The sequence below is a fragment of the Henckelia pumila genome, chromosome 1 (assembly GCF_033568475.1).
Source record: "Henckelia pumila isolate YLH828 chromosome 1, ASM3356847v2, whole genome shotgun sequence".
NCBI lineage: Eukaryota > Viridiplantae > Streptophyta > Magnoliopsida > Lamiales > Gesneriaceae > Henckelia > Henckelia pumila.
This window is the reverse complement of record NC_133120.1, coordinates 131,862,977-131,886,736: the sequence shown is the minus strand read 5'-3', so window position 1 is coordinate 131,886,736 and position 23,760 is coordinate 131,862,977. Positions and strand designations below refer to the sequence as shown.

Genomic DNA, 23,760 nt, shown 5'->3' with positions numbered 1-23,760 from the left:
CCAGCTGTTTTTATGGATCTGATGAACAGAGTTTTCCGCGACTTTCTGGATAAGTTCGTGGTGGTGTTCATCGATGACATTTTGGTGTTTTCTTGCAACATGGATGAGCATGCCTACCATCTCTATAATGTACTCCAGGTCTTGAGGGAGAGACAGTTGTATGCGAAACTGAGTAAGTGTGACTTCTGGATTGATCGAGTTGTGTTCCTTGGTCATTTCATTTCTCAGGAGGGCGTATCTGTTGATCCTAGCAAGACAGAGGCTATTTTGAATTGGTCACGTCCGACTACAGCTTTTGAGATTCGTAGTTTCCTTGGTTTAGCAGGATACTATCGTCGTTTTGTGGAGATTTTCTCTCAGATAGCTAAGCCTTTGACTCAGTTGACGAAGAAAGACGTTTCTTTTGTTTGGTCTGATGCTTGTGAAGACAGTTTTCGTGAGTTGAGATGTCGTCTGATGACAGCTCTAGTTCTTGCTTTACCGTCTCGATCAGGTGGTTTTGTAGTCTTCACTGATGCTTCTCTCCAGGGTTTGGGGTGTGTGTTGACTCAGAATGACCACGTGATCGCTTATGCCTCCAGACAGCTGAAGACTCACGAGGAGAACTATCCCGTACATGATTTAGAGCTTGCAGCCATTGTCTTTTCTCTTAAGATATGGCGTCACTATTTGTACGGAGAACAATTTGAGATTTTCACCGATCATAAGAGTTTGAAGTATCTGTTCACTCAGGCTGAGTTGAACATGCGGCAGCGTCATTGGATGGATCTGTTGAAGGATTACGATTGTGAGATCAAGTACCATCCAGGTTCTTCAAATCCCGTTGCTGATGCACTTAGTAGCAAAGTCTATGCGAGTTCCCTTCGTACCAATTCGGTACGGAAGGCAGTGGAAAAGTGTTGTTCTTTAGGATTCACATTCCGTCATAAGAAAGAACAGCAAGGGATTCGTGTTTCTTCTTTGCTTGCAGAACCAGCGTTGTATCAACGAATCCGGGAAGCTCAGAATTCTGATCTGAAGACGCAGAAGTTAACCCGTTTGGCTGAAGGTGATAATACTTCTGGTTTCCATTTGCAAGGAGACGGTCTGTTGTGTCTTTCTGGTCGAGTTGTGGTACCCGAGGATTCTACTTTGAAGGATGAGATCTTATCGCAAGCTCACCACAGTCGATTCTTTGTACATCCAGGCAACATGAAGATGTATAAGGATCTTCACACTCGATTTTGGTGGAAAGGGATAAAGCACAGTGTCTATCAGTTTGTGTCCCGATGCCTTGTGTGTCAGCAAGTCAAGGCAGATTTTAGACGACCCGAAGGGTTTTTTCACAGCTTAGAGATTCCTGAATGGAAGTGGGAGCATGTGACGATGGACTTTGTCACCCACTTGCCTATGTCTTCCAGGAATTGTGATGCTATTTGGGTTGTCGTGGATCGGTTGTCAAAGTCAGTGCATTTTCTTCCCTATAACCGCGATTTCACCTTTGATAGGATGGCGCAATTGTATGTGCGGGAGATTGTTCGATTGCATGGGATTCCGTTGAGCATTGTCAGCGATGGAGATCCGAGATTCACCTCGAGATTTTGGTGTAGTTTCCAGCGAGCCCTTGGTACTACTTTGAGCTTGAGTACGGCTTATCATCCAGAGACGGACGGACAGTGAGCGTACTATTCGCACTCTAGAGGATATGCTTCACGCGGCGGTGATGGATTTTGGTCCAGCATGGCATGATCATTTACCCTTGGTGGAGTTCGCCTACAACAATAGTTTCCATCGCAGCATTGGCATGGCACCATTTGAGGCTCTTTATGGATGCCGTTGTCGTACACCTTTGTTTTGGGACGAGGTTGGGGAGCGTCAGGTTGAGGGTCCTCAGCTGATTCAGCAGATGATTGATGCAGTAGAGTTAATCCGACGCAGGATTAAGGAAGCCCAAGGATCGACAGGCTAGCTACGCGAACACTCACCGCAGGCCACTTCATTTTGAGATAGGGGAGTATGTATTCTTGTGTGTGTCACCTTTCCGGAAGGTGATGAGGTTTGGTCACAAGGGTAAGCTGACACCTAGATTTATTGGTCCTTTCGAGATTCTCAAGAAGGTTGGGGATGTAACTTATCGTCTGGCCTTGCCACCCGATATTTCGGAGATCCACAATGTGTTCCACGTGTCCTTGTTGAGGCAGTATGTGGCGGACGATTCGCATATTTTGCATCCGATCGAGGTAAAGGTAGATCGGGATCTATCGTATGTGGAGAAACCCCTGCAGATTCTTGACAGGAAGGACAAGGTGCTTCGTAACAAGCGCATACCTGTAAGGCCCGAGATTATTTAATTTTAATCCAAGAATATTTAATTTGAGAATTTTTGGAGTTTAGATTTAAATTCTAATATTCTTAAATTATTTAGGATTGAAATTGAATTAAAAAGAAGTTTCAAGGGCCAAATTGCAACTAGTAAAGGAATGGGGGGGCCAAAGTGCAATTTCTTACTTGAGTGCCTTACACATGGCATTGTTATGTATACAAACGTGTAAATGCATGGATTATCATCAGATTGTCATCTTCTTCAATTGAGAAAACCGAGACTTCATTTCTTTGTTGAGATTTCATCTTCAAACCAAGATATCTCAAGATCCGTCTGGCCGATTTCAATTCCGGGCATAGTTCTACGATCCTCTCGTCAAGAGCTATGAATTGATGTAAGTATTGATGAGATTCAGTATATTTCGAAATTATGTGTGTGAAGAACTCAAAATTTGATGTTAGATATGTGTTCTTGAGTTTCTATGTGTTGTATTATCGTAATCGGGTCGAAGATTGGATGTCGTTTTTATTTCTTATGAATTTTTCAGCATGTATTTCGAAATGGTAGCTGCTGATATGATGGTATATTGATGTATTTTGGCTGGTATATCATGTATTTGAAGTAGATATGAATGATAGATTGGTTGGATTTCAGTTTGGTTACCAATTTCGTACCGTTACGCCGTCGGTTTGAAAAATGATCAAGTTGGAGTCTAGATTGTTTGAGCTGGATATTGTTTGAGTTATTGCTGATATATATATAGCTTGAATATGCTTCCTTTCAGATTGATTAAGAGCTTAATTAAACTCGAAAATCCGACTTCGAAACCGATCGACGGAAGAACAAGGTTTGTGACTTGTTAGCCTTGAAGATTGAGAAGAGTATGAGCAGATTTTGATTGTGTTCTTGTTGTGCAGCTAGATCAGATTTGAAGAGCTTTGAAACCAAGTTTGAAAGGTATAAGACAACCTTTAAATAAGGGCTTGTACATTCAAGAGATTTTGCTTGAATGCCCTTTCCAAAACCACATACTATGTGCTTATATATCTTGTATTTGCACATTTACTTGCTTGTTTGACTTAGCTTGTTATTAGTTGGATTTTACTCTTATGCTTCTAGATTTTGATGCATTCATCTTGAGCCAAAACCCTTTGAGATTTGGAATGGCAGATTCGCCAAAAGAATATGGACGTTGGATATATATAAAGGAACCTAGGAGATAGATCAACTCCTATGGTTAGAAACTTGATATAGTATGCCAAAGTCCGGGAAAAGAGCTCAACGCCACCCCGAAAGGGAGAGTAGGTGGGAGATTTGTTGTGTTCTTATTCCTCGGGATCCCAAGAACCAATATAGAACTTGATAGCAGATTTTTAAATCATGCATTGCATTAGATTGGTTAATCTTGTTGAGATTTTATATGAGTAATTCTTTAAACTCTATGATATGCATGATATAATTGTTTTATACTGGGATTAAATTCTCACCGGAGACATCCGGCTATTTCTATGTTTGTATGTGTGCATGGGAATAGATGGGGTGAGCACAGGACAAAAAGGTTGTAAGCAAAAGAGGTGGAGTTAGATGTGGTGAACTCGGGTTTATGCAATAAGATGATGTCAACCTTTGTATCTAGATCTTGTGTATGTTTTTTATAAAACTTACTCATAAATACTTGTATGTTTGGCAAGAACAAGAACAATGTAAGATCTTGTGGGTTGTATATCAAGTTCTATGTTTTGTTGCTTGGTTCACTCATAGTTATGCATGTTTTTGCTTAGATTTTGAAGCATGTATCATGTTTGAAAGGTTAGATGTTGTTTGAGATTCAAAACAGGGGCAAAGGAACCATTTTTCAGCTCTTTGGAAGCCAAATCAGAGGGTCAGGCGCGCCCGCCAGCCCAGAGGTGCGGCCGCGCCTAACCAAGGCACTTTGGGTGCCTTGGCCCGAGCCTTAGGCGCGCCCGCGTCAAGTTTTCTAAAAAAAAAAAAAAAAATATTGTTGATCTTTTGCGACGTGTTTTTGCGTCGCCAAATGTATGGTTTTGCGTCGCCAAATGTCCTGTATTATTTATTTGATTTTTAAGCAGATTAATATTCTGATTGAATATTTCTTGTTATTAATCGCCCTTTAAGATGAGATTAGCACCCGAGGTCCCCACAATAGGTGGTATCAGAGCATAAGTTCTGGACTGATTAGAGAAGCGAGTGGGGTAGATCGAGTCCTCTTGATTGATTGATTTTGCTTGCATGATTTAATGTTTTAGATTAAATTGATCACATGATTATGTGTATTGATTTTATAAGCATGATTTATTGCTTTATCAAGTATGTATTATTTGAGAATGAATTAGAACCGGTTTTGGATCAGAACTTGATCTCTAGAGAAGGCATGAAAATGCTAATCAGAGGGGGACTGAAACAGAATGGGTGAGTTGATATATTGATACTTTTGTGTGCTAATCCTTTTGAATATCAGATATGCCTCGTCAAGCCTGGTTACTAGACAGACATTGGCCGTCCTCCACCAGAACAGGCAGATGTACCACAGGCCGCAGAAGCTCCTAGACCAACAGGGCAGTACATCCAATGACCCAATGGATGTTACAGCAACACCTATGGAGACTTTACTGAAAAGGTTTCAATCCTTCAAGCCGCCTACTTTGAAAGGAACGAGAACTCAGTTGAATGTGAAGGCTGGTTAGAGGATATGGAAATGTTGTTTGATTCCCTAGATTATGCAGATGACAAAGAGTCAGACTGATTGGGCACCAACTACATGAGGTTGCCAAGAGTTGGTGGATAACAACCAAGAGAGCTCTTGAAAATCGAGGTACGACTATCACTTGGAAAGTATTTACAAAATAATTTTATCAACGTTTCTTTCCAGTGTCGTACAGAAAGGACAAGGGTGCAGAGTTTGCAAATCTGAAACAGGGGAATCTGAATATAGAAGAGTATGTTGCCAAGTTCTCTACATTGCTAAAGTTTGCTCCACATGTAGCTGGGAAGTGAAGAGGCCAAAGCTGATCAGTTCATCAATGGACTGAATCCAGATGTCTTTACCTTGTGAACTCTGGGAGGCCGAATAACTTTGCTGATGCACTTGAGCAAAGGGAGGAGGCTGGTTTGATTAAACAGCGAGGAGCATCGTTTGTTGCACAGTCTCAAGACAACCACAACCCCCAGCTCAGTTTCAACAATCATCTCCTAGATTTGAGGGAGGTAGCAGCAGCGGTGGTAAGAAAGATTATCTGAAAGCAAAAGGAAAGCAGTTTAAGAAGTCAGGCAGTGGTTCATCCAGCTCTAGTGGGCCAAGACAGAGCAGTGCTGGACAGGGTTCAGGCTATAGGAATGTATTGCAACAAATGAGGAAGACATCCCAGTGATCAGTGCAGAGGTGTGTCTGGGAATTGTAACATATGCCATCAGCCAGGACATTTTGCCAAAGTATGTGCACTGCGTGGTTTAGTGAGGTCTCAAGGTGCGGGGTCATCACGATCAGTGGCTCAGCCTGAAAGGCTAGCATCTACTGTACACTCCTTCCAGCCACAGCCTCAGCAACAGAATAGAGCAGGAGGTAGTCAAGCAACGAATCAACCTCCAAGACAACAAGCTCGAGTCTTTGCCTTGACTGAAGAGCAGGCTCAGGCAGCACCTGACGACGTTATAGCAGGTAACTGTACTTTGTGGTTATCCTGCTTATGTGCTCATAGATACAGGTGCATCCCATACGTTTATATCTGAACAATTTGCTACATTACATGCATTGCCTGTTAAGTCATTATCTGCTGTAGTATCTATATCTTCACCTTTGGGGAGCGGTATAGTATCAGTGAAATCTGTCAGAAATTGTATATACAGTTTGAAGGTAATGTGATAGAAATAGACTGTATTGTGCTTGGGTTGTCAGACTTTGATTGCATTATCGGAATAGTTATGTTAACCAAGGACAGGGATCACATTAGACTATTTTCTGGAAAGCTGTGGAGATTCATGAACAGAAGAAAGAGAAGAAACGTAATGGAAGGAAATGGCCAGGGGGGTACGGTGGAGAATGGGAAAAATTCTATGCGTATAAAGGTTTCGCGATCTCGAAATTAAACTTTTTTATCAGTTCTCAATATGACTCGTTTATTGCAAGGGATGAAGTACAGAAAGGGGGCGCAGAGGGATTCCTTGTTTATGCAGTAGTTGAATGTGTTGAAAATTAGCCCAGGATTGGATGAGTGCTCTTTGTGGTAGTGAAGTCAGTGGTTAGTGAGTTGTGTTGATGTCTTTACTAAACGATAAATTAAATGGATTACCTCCAGCTTCGGGATGTTTGACTTCAGTATTGAAGTGATTTCGTGTAACGTAACACAGATTTCTAAAACACCCTTACAGAATGGAACACCTATTGAATTGATTAGAATGATAAGAACAACTTGAAGATCTATTAGCAAAAGGGTACATTTAGACCGATTGTGTCACTATGGGGACTCCGGGTTCTATTTGTACGAAATAAAGACGGCTCAATGAGGACTTTGCATTGACTACCGGCAATTGAACAAGGCGACGGTATAGAATAAATATCCATTGCCTAGAATAGATGATTTGTTTGACCAGTATGCTGGGATCCTCTGTGTATTCCTAGATTGTTTTACGATCCGGATATCATTGTTTGAGGACGTGCGGAATGAAGTATATACCGAAGACCGCATTCAATGGTGGTATGGTCTTTTTTGAGTTCATTGTTATGACGTTTGGTCTGACGGATTGCTCCAGCTGTATTTATGGATATTATGAATAAGCGTTTTTCTGAAATCTCTCGATGTCTTTGTTATTATCTTTATTGACGATATTCTGATTTATTCTAAGTTCTGGTGGTGATCATTGAGAGCATCTCAGAAGATTTAAATGACTTTTGAGAACAGATAAGTTGTATGTTCAAACTGTCAAAGTTGTGAATTTTGGTTGATGAGGAGTGTGTCTTCCTTGGGAATATTATATCCGGTTATGGGATTTCTGTTTGTTATAGCATGTTTGAAGCTTGTGTGATATGTTGGACCTTGTCCGTTATCTGTACCAGTGATACGGAGTTTTATTGAGTTTGCAGGTTATTATCGCAGATTTATTAAAGATTCTCTTAGTATTGCATCGCTAGTACATCAGTTGACTCAGTCAGAATGCACCGTATGTCTGGACTGATGGATGGTGAAGCCAGTTTCCTTAGAGTAGTCGAAGAGATTGACAAGTGCACCAGTCTTGACTATTCCTTAAGGGTACTGGCTGATTTTACTGTATATTGTGATGCTGTCTCACAGGGGATTAGGTTGTGGGCATTATGCAGCGAGATCTCATGTCATCTTGCTCTATGCATGCTAGGACTGCTGAAACCACACGAGACCTGATATCACTATCCATGAATGGAACTTTGCAGCTATCGTTTTTGCATTTTGAAGGATTTGGCGATATTATATATACGGTGAGGAAATTTTGAGATTTATTTTGGACCATAATGGTTTGATATATCTATTTTTCTCAGTATGGAGTCTGAATATGAAGGCAACGAGGTAGATGGCTTGCTTCTTATTGAAAGATTTTGATTGGGAGATCAATTATTATCCGGGATAAGTGTCAATGCAGCTGCAGATACCTTGAGTTGGAAGGTATGGGCATTATCCTTATCTACGATAGGTGTCACTAATTTGGTAAGAAGATTGCCTGTGTTTTCTGGGTTGGTATTTGACATAGGTATGAAGCTTATCAGAATTTGTGCACTTCAAGCTGAGCCAGAATTGTTGGTTAGGAATCAAAGAAGCACAGAGAAACTGTTCAGGAGTATTCAGATGTCCGTTGACTTTGGTCAGATCAGGGCTTCAGTCTGTATTACAAGGTTAGTTTTGATGGTGTTTTATATGTGAATAAACAGACTTGTTGTTCCAGATATTGCTGATTTGAAACAGCAAGATATTGAAAGAGGATCATCTGCAGCAGATACAGTGTTACATCCTGGTGGCAGACTTAATGTACACTATGATTTGAAAAACTCAAGTTTTGGTGGATAAGCAGATGAAATCTAGATGTTACTGAGTTTGTATCTCATTGTCTGAATTGCCAGCAGGTAAATGCCGAAAGAAAGAAACCAGGTGGTTTATTGGCATAGCTTCAACATATTCCAGAATGGAAGTGGGATAAATATTTCTTTGGATTTTTGTAACGAAGCTACCTCGTTCATCCAGAGGTTGTGATGATGTTTGGGTAGTTATCGACAGATTGGATCTGAAAATCAGCATGTTTTATTCCGTTATAGAATGGACATACAGACAAGACCAGGATGGCAGAGATTTCTGTCAGAGAAGTGGTATGATTACATGGGGTTGCCTTAAAGCTATCGTTTAAGATACACGGGACCCTAGATTTACATCGCACTTTTGGCACAGCTTTGACAAACAAGCTCTTGGTAATCGTTGGTACTTGTGTATACATGAGTATCATCTTTAGGATGACGGACTAGTCATAGCGGGACTATCCAGACACTTGAGGATATGCTATAGAGCTAATAGTGCTTGATTTTGGCACTTGATGGCAAGATTCACTACCACTTGTGGGAATTCTCGTACAATAACAGCTTACCAGACTAGTATTGTGATGGCGTCCATTTGAAGCATTGTACGAAACGAAGTGTAGATCTCCTCTTTTTTGGGAGGTAATGTTAGTGAACACCTGGTATTGGGCCTGATATGATTTCGAGACGATGAACGAGGAAAATAAGACTGATTCAGAAAAAAATGATGACAGCACAAGATCGACATGCATATAAATACGCTAATGTCAGACGCATGCCATTTGTTGTTTGAAGGGGGGACAGAGTGTTCTTGAAGATCATCCCCATTCAGTGGCAATGTCTTATTCGCCTAGAGAGAGCGGAAATTATCTCCACAGATTTATTGGTCCATATGAGATTCTCGAGAAGATAGGCCAATCTTGCCCGTATAGACTTGCTCTTCCTCAGCTCTTTCTGGAATAACATGATGTTCTTTCATGTTTATTTTAGGGGTGGGCAATCGGATCGGGTAGTTCGGTCTCCCGACCCGACCAGGAAACCCGATCAGAATACGAAAATCGGGTTGTTCGGTTTTCGTAAATCGGGTTCGGGTTAGTAACTGAACCCCGACATATTATTAAGTCGGTTCGGTTTCGGGTAGCAAACTGCTACCCGAATTACCCGATCGGGTACCCGACTATCCGTGAATTTTTATTTACGTGTATGTTTAAAATTATAAAAATTAAATGGGCATTATTGGTTTGGACTTTTTATTATGAGGCCTCATTATTTTAGTACAAAATATGCATGATTTGGTGATATGAGGGAAGGGACTGTAGTCCCTGTTATTCTTTCATGAGAGAAAGGTGGTATTTATTTTGATTATTTTTATTTTTTAAAAATTATTTTTTTTGTTTTTTTAAAAAAAATATGGTTGACCCGAACCCGACACACGAACCCGAACACGAACTTAATCGGTTACCGAAGAGTCGGGTACCCGATGTTATCAGTTCAGTTACGGGTAGTATAAAATACTACCCGACTAATCGGGTACGCGACCCGAACTACCCGAAACCCGAACTAACCGACCCGTGACCACCCCTAGTTTCTATGCTGCAGAAGTATCAGCCTGATATTTCTCATGTTCTCCAGCCAGATGAAGCAGACTTAGATGAGACTCTGAGTTACTTTGAGAAGCCGATACAGATACTTGATCATAAAGACAAACAACTCAGAAACAAGACTATTCCTCTCGTGAAAGTTCAGTGGAGTAGACATGGAGTTGAAGAAGCAACTTGGGAAGTCGAATCCGATATGAAACAACGCTTTCCAGACCTATTTCACTGATGTGAGTTCTTATTCAGTATTTCTGTTATTTTCTTATCTTATATGCGTATAGACTGCATACGATTTCGAGGACGAAATCATATCTTAGAGGGGAAGAATTGTAAGGCCCGAGATTATTTAATTTTAATCCGAGAATATTTAATTTGAGGATTTTTTGAGTTTAGATTTAAATTCTAATATTCTTAAATTATTTAGGATTGAAATTGAATTAAAAAGAAGTTTCAAGGGCCAAATTGCAACTAGTAAAGGAATGGGGGGCCAAAGTGCAATTTCTTACTTGAGTGCCTTACACATGGCATTGTTATGTATACAAACGTGTAAATGCATGGATTATCATCAGATTTTCATCTTCTTCAATTGAGAAAACCGAGACTTCATTTCTTTGTTGAGATTTCATCTTCAAACCAAGATATCTCAAGATCCGTCCGGCCGATTTCAATTCCGGGCATAATTCTACAATCCTCTCGTCAAGAGCTATGAATTGATGTAAGTATTGATGAGATTCAGTATATTTCAAAATTATGTGTGTGAAGAACTCAGAATTTGATGTTAGATATGTGTTCTTGAGTTTCTATGTGTTGTATTATCGTAATCGGGTCGAAGATTGGATGCCGTTTCTATTTCTTATGAATTTTTCAGCATGTATTTCGAAATGGTAGCTGCTGATATGCTGGTATATTGATGTATTTTGGCTGGAATATCATGTATTTGAAGTAGATATGAATGATAGATTGGTTGGATTTCAGTTTCGGTTACCGATTTCGTACCGTTACGCCGTCGGTTTGAAAAATGATCAAGTTGGAGTCTAGATTGTTTGAGCTGGATATTTTTTGAGTTATTGCTGATATATATAGCTTGAATCTGCTTCCTTTCAGATTGATTAAGAGCTTGATTGAACTCGAGAATCCCGACTTCGAAATCGATCGACGGAAGAACAAGGTTTGTGACTTGTTAGCCTTGAAATTGAGAAGAGTATGAGCAAGATTTTGATTGTGTTATTGTGTGCAGCTAGATCAGATTTGAAGAGCTTTGAAACCAAGTTTGAAAGGTATAAGACACCTTTGAATAAGGGCTTGTACATTCAAGAGATTTTGCTTGAATGCCCTTTCCAAAACCACATACTATGTGCTTATATATCTTGTATTTGCACATTTACTTGCTTGTTTGACTTAGCTTGTTATTAGTTGGCTTTTACTCTTATGCTTCTAGATTTTGATGCATTCATCTTGAGCCAACAACCCTTTGAGATTTTGGAATGGCAGATTCGCCAAAAGAATACGGACGGTTGGATATATATAAGGAACCTAGGAGATAGATCAACTCCTATGGTTAGAAACTTGATATAGTATGCCAAAGTCGGGAAAAGAGCTCAACACCACCCCGAAAGGGAGAGTAGGTAGGAGATTTGTTGTGTTCTTATTCCCCGGGATCCCAAGAACCAATATAGAACTTGATAGCAGATTTTTAAATCATGCATTGCATTAGATTGGTTAATGCTTGTTGAGATGTTTATATGAATAATTCTTTAAACTCTTTGATATGCATGATATAATTGTTTTATACTGGGATTAAATTCTCACCGGAGACATCCGGCTATTTCTATGTTTGTATGTGTGCATGGGAATAGATGGGGCGAGCACAGGAAAAAGAAGGTTGTAAGCAGAAAGAGGGATGATGTCAACCTTTGTATCTAGATCTTGTATATGTTTTGTTATAAACACTTACTCATAAAGACTTGTATGTTTGGCAAGAATAAGAACAATGTAAGATCTTGTGGGTTGTATATCAAGTTCTATGTTTTGTTGCTTGGTTCACTCATAGTTATGCATGTTTTTGCTTAGATTTTGAAGCATGTATCATTTTTGAAAGGTTAGATGTTGTTTGAGATTCAAAACAGGGGCAAAGGAACCATTTTTCAGCTCTTTGGAAGCCAAATCAGAGGGTCAGGCGCGCCCGCCCAGCCCAGAGGCGCGGCCGCGCCTAACCAAGGCACTTTGGGTGCCTTGGCCCAAGCCTTAGGCATGCCCGCGCCACATGAGGCGCGCCCGCGCGTCAAGTTTTTTAAAAAAAAAAAAAAATATTGTTTATCTTTTGCGACGTGTTATTGCGTCGTCAAATGTATGGTTTTGCGTCGCCAAATGTCCTGTATTATTTATTTGATTTTTTTAAGCAGTTTAATATTCTGATTGAATATTTTTTGTTATTAATCGCCCTTTAAAATGAGATTAGCACCCGAGGTCTCCATAATACCATTGGTAATGGTATAGTGGCAACGCAGAGGGACAGAGGAAGCTACTTGGGAGTTGGAGAGTCGGATGTTAGCCGAGCACCCCGAGTTATTTTGAGATTTTGTATTTCATTATATCAAGCTGTACTTGTTCAGTTGTAATAAGATTATTTGGTTGACTATTCCTATTTTCCTCTAAGACTTAAATTTCGAGGACGAAATTTCTTAAGTGGGGGAGAATGTAGTGACCCGCAATTAATTGAGATAATTAAGGTAATTAATTACTAAAATGTACCTAAATAGTCCAAGGTAGATCGGACGGTCCGAAGAGGAGTTCGGAGGATCCGAAGTGGATCGGAAGTTCCGAAGTCAGGATCGAAGTTCCGATCGGACTCAGTGTACACATCATCGCTTACGTCAGCAAGGTGACGTCATGACTGACGTTATATAGGGCGATCGGAAGCTCCGAAGGGGCGATCGGAAGTTCCGATCGAGTTCGGGCGTTCCGAACCAGGTTCGGAGGCTCCGAACGTTGTCTATAAATATAGGGGCCGAGGGTTCATTTGGAGTGCACCAATTCCTCTCTTCTCTTTGATTCCTAAGCCTTCTAACTCAGATCTAGGGAGATCTAGGAGTCCTATCGATAATCCGGAAGTGACTTAGTGATCTAGGCGTCGTCGCGGAGCTATGACCTAGTTTTGAGGCTATCGACAGCAAAGGGCTAACGACGGATGCAGGTATAGCTTTGGCATCCTAAAAATATTTAGGAGTACGCTTTAGCTTAGTTAAGGTTTTTAGAGCTTTATTGTTGATGCATGGATATTTGCATTGTAGTAGCAGTAGACTGGACTAGTAGGCTTGGAGTATGGCCAGTGGAGCTAGGTTTGTCCAGCAGTGTTAGAGGTACGTAAGTACTGACCGAGATAGCCGGCATGATATATTTGCATGTATGTTGCATGAGTATGTGCTATATGCTTTATCATGTTTTAGCATATTTTACCGTCTTAGCACATGCATGATTTTACGTATGACTACATCCGAAGAGATGTGAGTCATTGACAGTCTCCATAGGGAACTATGATCTCATTTTTTGGACTCGAGTCAGGTATGACAGTTTCCATATAGGGCTTGTATCCTGTTTTGGATTCGGGTCAGGATGGGGTTGGCTCAGCCCTGATATGGAGTATACGAGTACCCCGCGGAGTCGCTCTCTAGCCGGTACTGTATATTCTCGGCGCCATGAGCAAGTGTTTTCACTTGAGTTTTAAATCATCTGTGTGCGCATATTTGTATTTATATCATTGCTTCGTATTGAGCGTTCTAGCTCACGCCCCTGTGTTTGGGTATTCGTTGTGTACCTTGTGGCGGGGCAGGTTTGAGGCTGGATGGTCCAGGCGGCTCTCAACAGGATTGAGCTTGAGAGGGTGTGAGGTTGTAGAGGGTAGGGATTTATTTACCCTGAACCTTCGATTTGATTGTATAACAGTACTTATACACTTGTGATATCGTCGGTTGTATTCTGCCGATTAGATTTGTTGTATTTTAATTATCCGCACTTTACGCTTTAAGCTTTTATTGCGTGCGCTTTTACTATAACTCTGATTAGGTAGTGGATCCGGGTTGGGTCACTACAGTTCTTCTTATTTTTATAATGCACTTTGTGATTTAGGAGCTAGCATTAATTTAATGTCTTTGTCTGTTTTCAGGAGCTTAGGACTTGGTGAGGTGAAGCCCACAATGATCACTTTGCAGTTGGCTGATAGATCGATTACATATCCGCTTGGAATTATTGAAGATGTTCTGGTAAAAATAGATAAATTTATTTTTTCTGCGGATTTTGTTGTGCTAGATATGGAGGAGGATACAAATATGCCACTGATATTGGGGAGACCATTCCTGGCCACTGCGGATACCAAGATCGAAGTCAAGAAGGGTGAATTATCTATGGGTGTGAAAGGCGAGAGAGTGATTTTCAACTTATTCACGAAAGCACCCAATCCACCCATAGAAGAATTGTGCTTAATTGAACCGGTTGTGAAGTTGGAGAGCTGTCCAAGAGCCAATTTTGAGGTTGAATCATCAAAGAATAAAGCGCCAAATTTACCAATGAAGAAAATCACGAAGAACAAGAAACCAAAATTTAAAAGGCGGTTCGTGGAATTTATTTGGCGAGTAAAAGAGAAAGGGAAGATCTAACACCGGTGAAAGTCGGGCTGACGACTTTAAACCAAGCGCTACTTGGGAGGCAACCCAAGCATTTTCTTTTATGTTATTTGCTTTTATTTTCAGTTTATTTTTTTGTTTGTTATTTAAATTTTTTTTAAAAAGTTTTTTATCATTTTTTTGAAGCCTAATTCTTCTCATTTTTCAAATTTTTTCAGGATTAAAAATAAAAAATTCGAGCGAAAGGCACGCCCGCCCAATTTTATTGAGCGCCCGCGCTGCACCTGGGAAGAAAATAATGTTAAAGTGCGAACTAGCGGCACGTCCGCGCCACTCCTCTCGAGCGCCCGCGCTTCCTCTGCGCCACACTCATGCAAGAATAGCGTAAGAACTAGCGCAAATGCGCACATAATCCGTGCTTCATCAAGTGCTATCGCACTCACCAAGTGCGCACTACCTTGCGCCACCTTCAGTGCTATCGCGCTTGCCTCCCACCATCAACGCTTCCACCTGCGCTATCGCCCCTCTCCATTAGCGCCTCCCATAAGCGCTATCGCGCTCCTAGCCTTTCCAACTACGCAGCTTCCAAAGCGCTATCGCGCTCACAGGCTTCTCCCATTGCACTTCAACCATGCGCTAACGCGTGTCCCTCCATGCCAACAGCGCGGGTTCCATGCATGCACCAGCTTCACCATCCATGCTCGTTAGCTGCCCTATATCATGATTCCTGACCAGCGCTTGCATCAAGCTTACTCGCGCTTATTAAATGACGCATCCAATTCGTGTTAAAGTGCTTCTAGCTTGCTTCATTTTTGTTTCTTCACCGTGTGCATGTCTTCTTTTTAGGTTCACTTGGATGTGCATGTTGTGCATCTTCAATTCCCTTCGATGATCGGTTTCTGATGGTGTTCTACATGCTGGATATTATTTTTTTATGACCATGATGGTTACATCGAGTACTGATGCTCGGTGTCGAAGGTACGCGTCCCTTGTTCTTTTATTGTTTTTAATCATTAGGAACAATGATTATATTAAGTTTGGGGGGATGAATCATTTTGTTTGAATTAGTTGGTTGGTTGATATTGTAGTTGAATTTTATTGTGTGCTTCATAGATAAAATTTTTTGTTTGAGTTTAGTTGTTGTTTTTGTTGAGTTGAGTTGAAAAGAAGTCAAGAAAGAAATGGATGCATGGCTGATGAAAAATTTTTGTGCTATAACTGAAATCCATGATTATCTACCTATTTGACAAATATTTTTGAAAAAATGGAACCAAGTAAATGAACAATTCCCTATATACTCTGTGATTAATACTTGAATCTGATTTTTGAAATATACAGACATAGATATGATTGAGAAATTGTTTGGAATTATTTTTGGGCCTGAATTTTATTGAAAAAAATTTACCCTTAGTTGCCCATTTTGAGCCTACACGTATATGAGTATATTGAGGTACGAGAAAATTCTGAATTTCTTGTGAAAATCATCGTTTACTGCTGATGATTAATCTTTTCTGCACTAATTGATATTTGTATGATTTAATTGTGGATTGAGACTCGTCTAGAACTAGTTTCGAACACTCTTCGAGATGAAATATGGGCAAAACTGAGATTAGGAATGATTTAGGCGATTTTTCTGAATTCGTTTGAGCCTTTTAAGCTACCCTATTATATATGTTATCCTTAGTACCTTTTTTGAGCTTTATTAAAAATCGAATGGAATGCGTGTAAACGTGTGATAAACCTCCATTCGTCATTGTTTCAAAGTCCTACATTGACTACCTGAATAGCTTATACACTATTTCCTACCTTTAAGGGAGTAATTTGAATGCTAAAATGTTATATACTCCTAGTGTTATTTGTGAAAAATGGAATGGTGTAGTGGATGAATTGAAAAAAAAAAAAAAAAAGGTAGTAGAAAAGAAAAAGAGTTGAAAAAATTTGTGGTTGAAAGAGTTGTGAAAAAGAAGTTGTGAAAAAATGGAAAAAATCAAATAAGTGTGAAAAATAAGTTGTAAATTGTGAATGAAAGGAGTTGAAATTAGAGCATAAATATGAATTACTCCTTATTTTGAATTTTTTATCATTCATTTGTAGCCATGAGCCAGACCTTACATTATAAGCTGATTAAGTCCTATTGACCGAGTTTCAGTTGCCCAATATACTAGTGGAGAAGAGTTGCGAGAATTTAGCCTATGGACTATTGACTGTTGATTGATACTTTTAATGATTATGAATTTTGATCGAAACACGCACACACTATTATTCTTTGAATTTACTTAATTGTGAGTGTTTTTGATTTTATATCCTATATTTGATCTCATGCTACCTTGAAAAGTCCTCATGATCTATGAATGTTTGAATTGAACTTGGATAAGGGTGTTTTGAACGTGAGTTGCGGAGATTGTGAGTTTATGCGGTTATTTTGGTTATGATTAAAACTTTCAAGTGTTAGTAGGTTGGATGAGATTGAATTTGAATTTTTTTGAACTTATTGCTAAGGTCATTGCTCCATAATATTTCTTGGCTTCCTTGTTGGTTTGATAGAATGAGTTTTCGGAATTTATTGGTTTTGAATATTTTTGCTCGGGACTAGCAAAAGTCTAAGTTTGGGGGCATTTGATAAGTGTATTTTATACACTTAATTTATATATGATTTTAATTGTTAAATGTTTGTTTCGAACAGATTTATGTGGGTGTTTTATTGTTTTTGTGATTGTAGGGAATTTTGGAAAATTTGTGAAAAAGAAGAATTAAAGAAGGAGAAAAAGAAAATAAAATAAAAAAAGAAAAAGAAAAGAAGAAAGACGAAAAGAACGGACAAAATAGAGAAGAGTTATTGGGCTTTCTTAATGGGCTCAATGTTAGCGCTTGTTGTTAGCGCTCAAATAAGAGCTATCGCGCTGCTGCTCTGAAGATTTGTGATTGAATTCGAATTGAAGGCGCGCCCACGCCGCTAACTGAGCGTCCGCCCGATCGTGATTTGAAAAGTTTTATTATTTCGAGCAATTATTCTATGGGCTTTTGAGTGGGCTTTTGTGCATGATATATAAGAGATTCTTTGTCAGAGAAATAAGGAAGGCCGCCACACATTAACACAAATCAGAGAACAGAGAATTGATCGTGAGATTTTGGAGAAGAATTCTGGAGCTTATCTGAAGAACAAAGACGGAGATTGATCGACCGGACACGGCATCGACGACGGATTTGTTTTCTTATCTTTTATTTATTTAATTCTGAATTCATGTCTGGATTTTTGAACATGTTTTGTTTTATTCAGAATTTAATTATGAACTAATTTTTTAGAGTCTAGAGGTCGGATGGAACCTGGTGTAGACACTTTCATGAATTTTTGATTTTATTAAATTGAATTTCTTCTAGATTAATTATTTTTTCTAGAATTGATTGTCTTTTCAATTATCTGATCAATAATTGATTTGTTATATTTATTTGAAATCTGGCATTCGGGAGAGAAGATTTTGAATAGGACCATTAGAAACTACACTGTTAATTATTTATACAGCTCGGGAGAGTGTATAATTTTAACAGAGCTTTTAAAAAGAACATTGTTTTGTGATAGATCACTGCGATAAATTCTTAATAGAGATATTGTAATTGAATTGTAGTTGATAAAAATTATTTGTTGCTCGGGAGAGGGAAATAATAAACTTAAGTGTTCTTGGCTATTAATTGACTGGAATTCATGAAACTAAATTAATTAGGATTGACTGCTGTTGAAACCAGGTGAAATCTAAACCTCTAGACCAATTTTCTCTGATTTATTATATCTGCAAGTTGTGTGCGTGCTATTAAAAACTCATTGATTATTTTATTCTGCAAAATTCTGAGATTTTGATTTTCTAGATAAAGTTTAGACTATTTTAATTACAAACACTGGTTATTTTCATTTTACTCCCTGTGGGATCGATATCTGATTTTATCACTATATTAAAACTTGACACTCGTACGCTTGCGAAGAATTTTCACAACAAATGGATATGATAAAGTATGGATAAAGTATATTGGGATTATTGAAGGAATTGAATAGAATTGAAATAAATAACGATATGTTTGATTTGAATGATTAATATTGGGATTGAGATAATGATAAAATAAAAAATTACGTTTTTACCCTTATCATTATAAATAAATTTTAAATATTATATTAATTATTAAATTTTCATTAATTTTAAATTCAAACAAAAAAATTAAAATATTAATAAAAATAGAAATTAATAAATTTAATAATAATATAAATATGAATTTATTTTGATAAATAAAATATTATTATATAATTTGTATATTAATTTTAATGTTAAATTTAATTAGTAACAATTATAATATTACTGTTAAATAAATAAAAATTTAATAATTACTAATAATTAAAATATGATGAATAGTAATTAAATTAATTATTAAATTAGTTACATTATAAAATTTATTTATTATTATATTAATTATTAAATTTTTACTATTTTCAAACTAAAAAATAACTAAAATTTTAATTAAAATATAGGAAATCATTAAATTTAATGATATATAAATATGCATTTATTGGGAAATACTAGTAAATAAATGGAGATATGCGATTACAGAAGCTTGGAATGAAATGCAATGCAAAATGGAGATCAGCCCTACCAAACGGGAATGGTCTTATCCGTAGTACAATATTTGGAGTCATTTTTTGAATTTGAAATTGAAATTTACAGGAAGCCAGTACCAAATTATCCCCATTAAAAATTCAACTTCTATTGTTCCATTTTCTTGGATCTGCCCCTGCACTTTCGGCTTAGGTACAGATAATTTTGAAATATGGGAAGAAAAATTATAGAGAATCCCCCTTAGTTGCAATAAAAGTGATTATTCGTCATATTGAATGGTTAAATTAAAAAGAATGGAAATGTTCATATTGATTAGTACAAGAAACGGGTCAAAGGCTCTGCTGTGGAGAGAGAATCATGTGTATTGTAGGAGACTTTTATCAAAATACACCGATCCATATGTTTATGTTTAATTAATTTGAATTGTACAAATATACACATATGGTATAATTAATTTAAATGGTAAAAATCTACACATGATTGTAAGTGGTATATTTAACTGGTATAAAAATCTCCCCGGCAAGGCAACACGTAGCTGAGAGGATATTGTTCAACAAAAAAAATGGTGCAAAAATCCTGATATATGAGTCATCTGGGAAGCATCTGTGTAGTAGGCTGTTGAATATAAGTAGTGGTGCGAGGAGTTGCAGACTGTTTGCCTTTCTTCCTTCGAGAGGACGAAGTCTCGGAACAACCATCACACGATCCCATGGAAGATGCACCAGTTTTGTACAATCCCGGTTCAGATAACAACTTGTCGTTGATCTTCACTTCGGTTGACAGCATTTTCACCACTTGTTTCATGTCGGGTCTTTGGTGAGAGGCTGCCTGAGTGCAGAAGAGGGCGACTTTGGCGAACCTTAATACTTCATTCTTTGGATAATCTACCAATTCCGGATCAAACGATTTCTTCAAGCCTACCTTCACTCAACAGTTTCCAAGTCTGCCACAACATGGAAAGATCAGATACATAAGTTTATGGATGTAATGCCAAATAGTCTCTGTACAGAAGTATATAATTTCGTAAACATAGGCCTTGATTCATGAACTAATTGTACCCATTCAAGAAGAAGCAACAAGTCCTGGCCAAAAGCAGCTCGACTACTGCTTCTCCCACTTATGATTTCGAGTATGAGCACCCCAAAACTATACACATCTGCCTTCTTTGTGAGTTGCTGTAATAATGCATATTCAGGAGCTAGATAACCCCTGCAGTATAGGAGACAAATATAATAACTAAAAGCACAAAGGAAAACCGTCAAATATATTATGGTGGGCGTGGATTACAAGCTCGGCTTGTAACACTCTTGCCTCACATTGTATGATGGGACATTTGTTAATAATTTGTAGGATTACGTATAGAACTCATTTACTGTGGTTAATTGTTTTTGTATAATGATAACGGTTACTCGGCTAGTGAAGCCCGTTATGTTGAGCTTACTTGCACAAGCTTATGAGTCTAGGGCCGGACACGACTCTCAAGATTTGGGCAAAGAAATGTAATAGAGATTAGTTCTCACATTGTTCCAGCTACTCGTGTGCTGACATGGGTGACATTGTCCGGAAACAGTTTTGCCAACCCGAAATCACCAATTTTAGGGAGGAAATTCTGATCAAGGAGAATGTTGCTAGCTTTTATATCTCGATGGACAATACGTGGCTCAGCATCCTCGTGAAGAAACGCGAGGCCAGAAGCTGTACCCATACATATTTCTGCCCTCTTAGACCAGCAGAGCTCCACATGTTTAGCTTTCGAGCCTGAGATGTATAGTGACAGTGGTCTGTTATACATAAGCTTAAACATTGTCAAATTTCAAGGAATACAAAGTGCTGAACATTACCAAGTAAGGCACTGGCGAGACTATTGTTCTCCAAATACTCGTACACCAAGCTTCTATAGGGACCCTCGATGCAACAACCAATGAGCTGCACGAGGTTCGGGTGTTGAACTTTTGATATCATGTTAATCTCTGTCAAGAATTCACTGCTCCCTTGCTTAGAATTAGCAGAAAGATTCTTGATGGCAACTTCGGTCCCGTCCCTCAGAACTCCCTGAAAGTACATACGTATTTTAGAACAAAAACGGGACCTAAGTTCCTAGCTAAAGGTGACAGAGCAATACACGGCATTGGTAAAAACAGAAATGACTATAAACTAACCGCACCTTATAGACCTCACCAAAACCTCCACGACCGATTTTGTTCGAAGGGTGAAAGTTCCTTGTAGCTGATCTCAATGAATTATAAGAAAACAGCCTCACGTTGTTTACATAAACTCCTGACCATACAGAAGCAAACAAAATACCAAGTGTAAGCAACTGTATAAGGTTCAAAACATGCACCAACTCAATCCGGATCAGTCCCTAGCCGGTTCCCCGGGGGCTACCAGGCTGACATGGGGCGTTGTCAAAGCTTTAATCAGAGATGAATCAAGCCGCAATAACCACGAAACAAACGGACCGAATAACACGACATTCGAATTATTTTTTCCAACATTCAGACAGCAAATCACATCGGCTCGTGTGAGAGAAAGGTAAATGAGTAAAAAGAGCATTGGAGGCGCAAGACAAACAAACACCACACAAATACCCAATAAACATTTAATCAGGAAAAATCTGATAAATATAACAAACAGCCAACTCACCTGGAGCTTCCATTACAGTACTTTCTCTGCGGGAACCAAATAAACCACAGCAACTCGAAAATCCCATTACAATTTACAGCTCTTGGCTTCATAAAAATCCAATCTTGAATAAAATCACAACCCAAACCCTTTTAACCTGTACTCCAAATATGAAAATAGACAAATGAAATCAACCCAACCACAAGTTCCAGGAACAAACAAACGAAGATGTTGTTGTACCAGAGAAGAAATACGAAACATGAGCAAATTGGGCTCATTGAAAACACCTCTGGTGCGTATAAATACATGCTCGCGAAACATCATCATTGAATAAAATAATGCCACCAGAAAGTCGTCTCAAGTTGGTGAATCAATCGTTAGCAAATTTTTACACCTGACTCGCGGGTTCTCGACAACGACATTAAGCGCAGTTTGAAAATGAAAGGAAAACTATTATTGCAGCTTAAAGAACTCCAACCGTATTGGCAATCGCCCAAACTAACAAGCACTCACGACCCCAAAACTTCAAAGGGTCTTTTGTCATCATGACGGAACTCAGTGTCCCCTTTACGCTTTTACTGTTGAAATTTACGCTGAAAATCGTTTTCTAGATGTTTGTTTGTTTTCTTTTGGGAACCTTGTTATTGCGACTTTTTTGGTTAATAATTAAAATAATAAAAGAAAACATAAATAAATGAATTTATATGATTTTTGAGTTAATTGGTAAAAAAAATGTCATGTGTACAACAAATTGAAATTCAAGTACAAATATATGAAATTTCAGTACTAACTAATTTAGATTTGATATAAAAACAAGTTTTCTTGGTATAATTTTTTTTGTGTTATATTTCATCTCTCTAAAACTAAAAATATAATTAAATCATGATTTTGTACTCAATTTGAGGCAATTGATGCCGTAAATATATAAATCAATACTTAAATTAAATAGATTTTGTACTCAAATTTCTTAAATTAGTGCACACAAATTATTAATTTTTGTGATTTCCAAAATACTAATGTATGTACTGATTAATAATGAACAAGTGTTTTTAATATAACTATTTTGTACATAAACAATATGTACAATAAGCTTTTGATATTAATAAATTTGTTCCAATGTTATACTCAAAATCTTAATATTTGTAATAGATTGAAACTCTTAGTACTCAAATATTATATATTAGTACTATATATTTAACTTTTTGTACCGATTTTCATCCATGAAAAAAAAAGTGGGATCTAGGAGTTCAAACAAAATTTTCTGACACGAGGACTGAATTTTAACTCATAACTACATAAACGTCATGGTTCGATCGTTCTACCAACAGAGATAATTATTGCACAATTATTGCGTATTAACGGGGATGCATATATTAAACCAAATTAAGAGTAATTACATTTGAATATGACCAGGCCAAACATTGATACAGCCGTTAGCAAGAGCAATATTGGCAAAAACTGATTCGTTGATGGTTTCACGAAAATAAATGTGTAAGATGGTACGTCCAAGCAAGGATTTTACAATTTTCGACATTTAAATCCTATCAATATAAATATAATATCTTAATAATAACATATTGGAAGATTTTCATTTTTGGGGTAATAACTTTAAAATAAATATATAAAGGATTAATTAAAAACAAAAATATCTGTAAAACTAATTTTCATATCATCCTCAAATAGAAGAGAACAATATTTGGTTACAGGTAAATAGTTTCCGGACTAATCAGAAAAGGAACGAGTAAATTATAGTTAATAATGGGATACTGTTTTTTGATAATAAAATAACGGTAAAGTATCATTCAGTATCTAAACCCAAACAAATATACATGTTCAGTCCCCCGTCAAAAAAATGTTTGTTTAAACTCCCTATGCCCACATTTTTTTTCTCGGATGAAAACCAGTACAAAACATTGAAAATAAGGTACGAATACATGATATCCCAGTACAAAACATTGAAAATCTGAATAAA

The 23,760-nt window shown here is 38.0% G+C and overlaps 1 pseudogene; it reads right to left on the bottom strand.

Moving 5' to 3' along the window:
• Positions 1-19,539: 19,539 nt before the first annotated feature.
• Positions 19,540-22,313, bottom strand: LOC140875177 (cold-responsive protein kinase 1-like; annotated as a pseudogene).
• Between the last annotated feature and the right edge of the window lie 1,447 nt (positions 22,314-23,760).